This window comes from Homalodisca vitripennis, unplaced genomic scaffold (genome assembly GCF_021130785.1).
Source record: "Homalodisca vitripennis isolate AUS2020 unplaced genomic scaffold, UT_GWSS_2.1 ScUCBcl_3032;HRSCAF=8279, whole genome shotgun sequence".
NCBI lineage: Eukaryota > Metazoa > Arthropoda > Insecta > Hemiptera > Cicadellidae > Homalodisca > Homalodisca vitripennis.
Window position 1 is genome coordinate 1 of NW_025779145.1, and position 6786 is coordinate 6786.

Genomic DNA, 6786 nt, shown 5'->3' on the forward strand with positions numbered 1-6786 from the left:
CTAAAATCCCTGTTGAGTTATTTAATCGTAGCGTCTTTACAGCTAATACAAGATGCAGTTAAACAATGGTATAAAGCAAAACTATCTGTCATTACAGTCAATTGTGTTTTTAAATAAAAACAACTCTGAAAAAAACCTTTTTTGTCTAAAACCATGTTTGTTGAATTAGCTTTTCATTTTACACTTATTGTAATTACACACCCACCTTCAGAATGTTGAAACGACTTAACTGATAATATAAATACGCCCCAAAGGGGAAAAGGAGTTTTTTATATATATACAAGTCAGGCTCCTATTCAGTTTAGTGTAAAGTGAAGAGGTATTAAAATTGTTCCCATCACGTGTCACAATTTGGGATATGTGACGCAATAAGCTGCTGGGTAACCTGACTGAGCTGCCATTATAGCCAAGGCTGTCTCTTGATATCGGGCAAATGATGTGAAGAAGTACGTCCCTTGGACTGTCTTCGTCGCCGACTGTTTATGGATATCTTTAAGACAAACGTTGACTCTAGGTTCATAGGAGCCAATCTGTACTAGTGTTTGGAAGTTTCAGCCGAGCCTGCACTATCGCGTTCTTGAGCTTCCTACCGCGCAATGCTCACTTTCATGAGATTGATGGAATGATTTGGAATATTCTGTCTTATACACCTTAAATAAATAATTTTTTTTACCAAAACACTTAGCCATTTGTAACATCTACTACATTTCTGACACCCCCCCCCCAGTTTTGGAGTGAATTGCAGTCCATGGGCATCATTTATACACACCCTCCGCGTATCCGATAAACACTTTATTAAAAATAATTGGCTTCAAACTTTACTACTGACAGAAGAATATTGGTTAAATAAATTACCACGGTACAGTTGATTAATGTGCAACGCCGAGCCATACTCACCATTACTCCTCTCTATAGGCATCCTGAATAATGTTATTTATAAAATGAATATTATTTTTCATTTTGCAGCATGCAATAACCAAGTTTACAATTTTCATTGTAAAAGTTACAACGGCTGTAAATTAACAACTAGAAGTTTTAAGGCAACACGAACGATGAGTAAATTGCAGAAAATCTCAGTCTCCTGCAAGGGAGAAACTCTAACGGTACTACCAAGTTATAATCCATCATTATCTTCCACAGTAGTCGTTGGTTAGGTTTGTACTAGCTTTTATCTGATAATAATCTCGCAAGCTGTTCTGCAACAGGAGTGTCATTATTGTGGCGGGTGTGGAATACCAGAAATTGCACCACAAGCAGCGGCATGTAGAAAATTCTTATCTTGATAAACTGGCAACGCACAAGCAACTGATAGTCACGTTTTCCCATATTTAGGTACTGAATTACAGACATTCAAAAAGATTTGAAGGCTAAAATCTTATCTGGTATTCTATATGATACATATATTCTAATTAAAACATTCACTAGATAGTTTTTAATATACCATTAATCATTTTTGAGAAAGAAAGTAAACAGAAAATGATATTTTACTTGCGAAAATCCTTCGTATAGCGTCCCTAGAGATAATATTGTAACTTAGTAACAAATTAGTAGCTAAGATAAAAAAACTAATTTTAAGGTTGAACAGCATAACATCGAGTTATACTTTTTGCAAACCCAAATGAACTTACAGAACACACAGTATGTTAAGAAATATTGCAAACTAGTTTCTACATTGACACTATTTTTCATGTAATTTTTGAGTTTTAAAACAAATGATCTGACCATTAATACCGTACTCACTGAAACTGTTACATTTTTAAAGACTCTTTTCCGTCCCATTTACTACCAATGAAAAAATGGAACAGTTACATTCGGCAGTAGAGCAGTTTATACAATTATATATTTATTGCTGTAAGCACATAATTTTTATTACAACGGGGTTGTAAGGGAATTATTGAAGCTCTGAAAGTTTAAAAAACCTTTCTTTAAAGAATCTATAAAAAAACGTTAATTTAATATAAATTTCATTATGAAACACATTGTTTGTAAATTTTGAATGTTCCCAAATATTTCAAAGTGAAAGAAACATGATTTTATCCAAACATTTACCATTGCTCAGTGAGACAAAAACATCCGATTAGTCCAGAGTGTCAAACCCTGCAGCAAGTAAAATTCACCTCTTTATTTTACGAACTATATTGTTTGTTAAATTGGCGTGCGTCACTATTATATAACTATAAAGCGGTGCATTGTAAATTGATTCAAGAGTACTAAATAGCAACACATGAATAGCACTCACGTTCTCAAGTTCCTTATGTAATTCCACCGACAATTATTTGTTAATATTTTATGACTAACAAGATATATTTTCTGTGGTACTATAAATCCCTTAGTAAGTAAATACAATTGTATATTTAGACTATACCAAGAAGAATATTGGGTACGTTAAGTTTCTTTAACTCTAGATGTGGCAGCGCCGGGATTCCGGCCCGACTACGTGTGCGTCGCATTACGTTATTTTTGAAGGAGTAAATATAATGTGATTGTGATAAAAATAATGTATTTGGAAAGACGAATAATCATACATTACTATAATAACGTATTTTATTAGGTTTTATACTATTTATAGGTATCTTGTATTGATATAAATCAACAGTTGTGCAGCAGACATCTGACCCGCCCGTGCAGTTGTCACTGACGGTGGTTGTAACTGCACTAACATTTGTTTACTTTCTTGTGTTGTTCCAAGTGCATAGTTTGGAGTTATTTCAGCTAATCATTAATTATGAGCTAAATAATAGTTTATTACACATATTTTTGTAAATAATTTGCGAAAAGTGAGTGAAAATCTTTAGAGATAGATCACGTGACTGAACTGCTATTCTGAACTGCTTGAGGAGCTGAATTCTACACTTGTATATATTGTAAATATAGTTATGTAACATCAATACGTTTTATAATATTTTTACGTTGATTCATAACCAAAAGGATTCGAAAAAATGGTTTTAGGGTATTTAATACATTATATGTCAACATGTATATATTGGCTTTATGTCTTACCCCTGTGCATAAAAAAATAATTGCGTTGTTAAAAAAATAAAAGTGTAAAGTATGGATTTTAAAAGTCATGTAAACTATGTATTCTTATACCAACCAATAAAATGTATATATTAAACCTTTTTTATATATGCTTGAAATCAAGTACAAAAACGGAATCCGAGGATAAAGTTTTATTTTTTACTTTTTTAAATCTATTTGCCGCATCACAAATTTGTGACAAGAAAAACAATTAGTTTTTCTGTAAAACAAGTTTCTTTGTGTTCTTTTATAAAAAAATGATGTATAAATTGTTATTTTGGAACATTAGTGTGGGTAGTAATATAGGTTAGAAAAAAATACACGAACATTTGGCCTAAAAAATCCTTCTACTACAGAGGAATTTACAATGCCGCATCTAGGGTTAAATAACACCTTTATTTGCTTTATAAAAAAAATTTACCCTATCTTACAAAACGTCGTAAGAACATTGCATAACCTTTGTAACACAGTTTATTTCACTAAACATCCAACGGAGACGTCTGAAGATTTTTTGATCAACACAAACTGTGTAAAAGTTCGCTGTCTCTTAAGCAACATTTTAAAAGTTATAGAGGTCACTCTTGAGATGTTTTTATTCGAACTTTTATTCTAAGAGTCTGTCAGTAATTTTTAAAACGGTATTCTTAATAATTTAATGTAGCGTTTGTTGATAATACACAAGTGAAAGAATTGTATGAATAGTCTGTTATTCATAATGGAGATTTCGTTATAAATATCAAAAGCAAAAAGATTATTAATCTGCTTGGAGATTATTTACATTGTTTGATCGTCAGGAGTCTATTTACTCATATATTTTGTTCCTCAATTTACCACCTTTATTTTTATAATAACTTGGAAAGCGATTTAGGAATTGCCTGCTGTTACAATGAAGTCTATTGTAACAACAAAAGGAAAAAATATTATTAATCCGCGGGGGTTGTTTAGATTGTACACGACTTCGTTGTTAATTTTTATTTAATTGTTTTAATCAGGAGTTGTATACGATACAGTGTTAAAAGTAATGCTTGCTAAAAGCTGGTTTGTACTATAGAAAAAAATTTTCTTCTTTTACATTGGGATTAAAAAAGGTAATTTCTTCCAATCAAATAAATACAATTTAACTATTTAATTAAATGAACTGTTATGTAGTAGAACAATTGTCAACATAATTGCAGGAATACAAACCATACATATTAACATATAATTGAAAACGGTTTAGAAAACGTTTTATCATTTTGTTGGTTACAAATTTCTTGTATTTTAGTAACACTTATTAATTAATGTTACTTTTGTCCAACCTAAGTTGTGTGTTAAGTTTTTTTCAAAATATGCGAAATTTTGGAAATTTTATCAGATAAAATCAGGAGCTGAATTGAGTTGCAATCATTATACTGCATAACACGTGTTATAGTAATTTGTGTTCTTTGAAAACTAGCAATTTGTATTTGAATGATAGACTTGTTAACAGTTGTTTTAAATAGTTGCTAATGATTAACATTAATTACTTTTTACAATACATTGTATCAAAAGAATCCATACTGCGTGAGCTAAAATTTTGATTTCCTTCAATTATATTTTGAATAATTATATTCAAATCTAAAATAAGTCACTTATCTTCACAGAAGAAGCCCTAGAATTGAATTTTAATTCATTATAGATTATAAAAGACGTTTGTATAATAATGTAATATTCATTCGCGTATAAACTGGATTGTTCATTTTGTTTAAATATAGAAAGGTCAAATTGCATTTGTTTAAACACAAGTTAAAAATGCGTACACTCTCATTAAAATACAGTTTAGGTAATTTTTTTTGTTTTTATTTATATTTTAAAATAATATAATGTTAATTTTTTATTTCAGAATTATTCACATTTGGATTTTCTTACTTGCATGAGGTATAATCACCCAATACACTTTTTTAAGTACTAACCAGTTTGAACAGAAAGAAATATTAAAGTGAATTAAGAATAAAACATTACGTTAGTTTACATGTTTATAAATAAAGAATGAAATAGAAGACAATTTGTGTAGAAGATAAGTTGAATAAGGTACATTTTAATAAGATTGACTATGACGTTGATATTGGCGTGAAGTATGAAGGAGGATTGGGTACGAGGTTTAAATACAAAGTAAAACTCAAACTTTAAATAGTGTAGTTCTTAAAAATATGAGTTATTCTTATAAACGTACTTGCCATGACAGTTTTCCTTGAGTAAATAAGATAGCAATTAAAAAACAGTTGAGCTTCAGTTTCATAATACATAGTTTTACAAAAGAATGAATATTACGCTTGAAAGCGCAAATTCATACAAAACAGAAATAAACCAAACAAAGGCTTAATTTCCAATAAAGTTTCTTATTCATTTGTAACTTTTTCAATGTCATCTGAACTACCAGTTGAAACAATACGGAGTTTTGAAACTATCAGCCAAGTTACATAAATATTGTCGTATTCAATTATAGGAGGATCAATGATATGTGTTACTGGAATGGAAATAAATTTTCAGTCCACGTAAACTTGTTATGTAAACAATCTACTAAAACCTCGTAGTTTATAACGAACAATTTAAAGTTTTGTCATGTACATTGTTTTACAGTAGCAATATTTCACCGTCTATAAACACACCAGAAATACAGAGACATGTAACTTCTATACTTTGAATACTGTTAGGTAACGTAAATTTTAAGGGGTTAATACTCTAATGGTTAAATTGATGTTTTTATTGTCCTCTGGTAATTAGTGTGGTACTGTTTAAATGTGTCTTTTTGTCTATCACCATGAATGAGTACTTCACAGTTTTGCTTTTGGCTGAGCATTAGCGTACAGAAGAGACTGAACATATTTATTTATGTCTGTCTGTCTCTCCGGACGATTAATCAAGAATGATTTGACCTATATACTCTAAATTGTTCATGAAGCTTCATTTTCGTTATAGGAAAAATGTTGGTAAAATAATGGCACATGCCACTCCATGTGATTTGGCTGAACATTTTTAAATTGGTCTTATAGGTAACCATAATGGTCCACGAGGAAGTACCAGAGTAAAGGACATTTTTTAAACCAAATTTGTATAATCTTATAAGTTGAAACATATGACATTGTGATTCATAAAATTATACAAAAAATAATAGAGTGGGAAATCAGTGTTAAAAAGTCTGTGGCAAATATTTTATTTAAGCACACTATTACATAGTAGTATCTTTCCTAGCTCACTGAAGCTTTTAATATTTCAGCCTTCTATGAAATCTAAGTTAATGAAAAAACGTGGAATGTGTCCACGGGGAAATACAATGCGAGATTTCATCCGTAGATTTTTAAATCATGCATGGCATTTTTTTCTACATAGACAAGAATGTGTTGGATAATGTAGCATGTCCAACCATGGAATTGAGCGTAAGTTTTGTTTCAATTTCAGTTCTGTACGATTGTATGTATGTATAGCTGGCCGCACATCTCGTGAATGAAAAAAGTTATAGATCTAAGATTTCCCATTCAAACCTCAGCTATATTGTGGCATACGCCTACCTTATTTTGTTTTGGAAAAAGTTTGAAGAAATTATATAAGATGCTCCTTGTATCATTTAGTTAGAATCCCACTTTTGCTAGAAGGTGCCATATCTGTTCACACTTTTTTATGTAAATTTACGTTACTAATCAATTGCTTGAAACGATCTGTTTGTTTACGCAACCTGCTTCAAACTTACTTTATATATGTACAACCAAATTTCTATAAATGTCGTCTTTAATTCAAAATTATTGGGCTAAT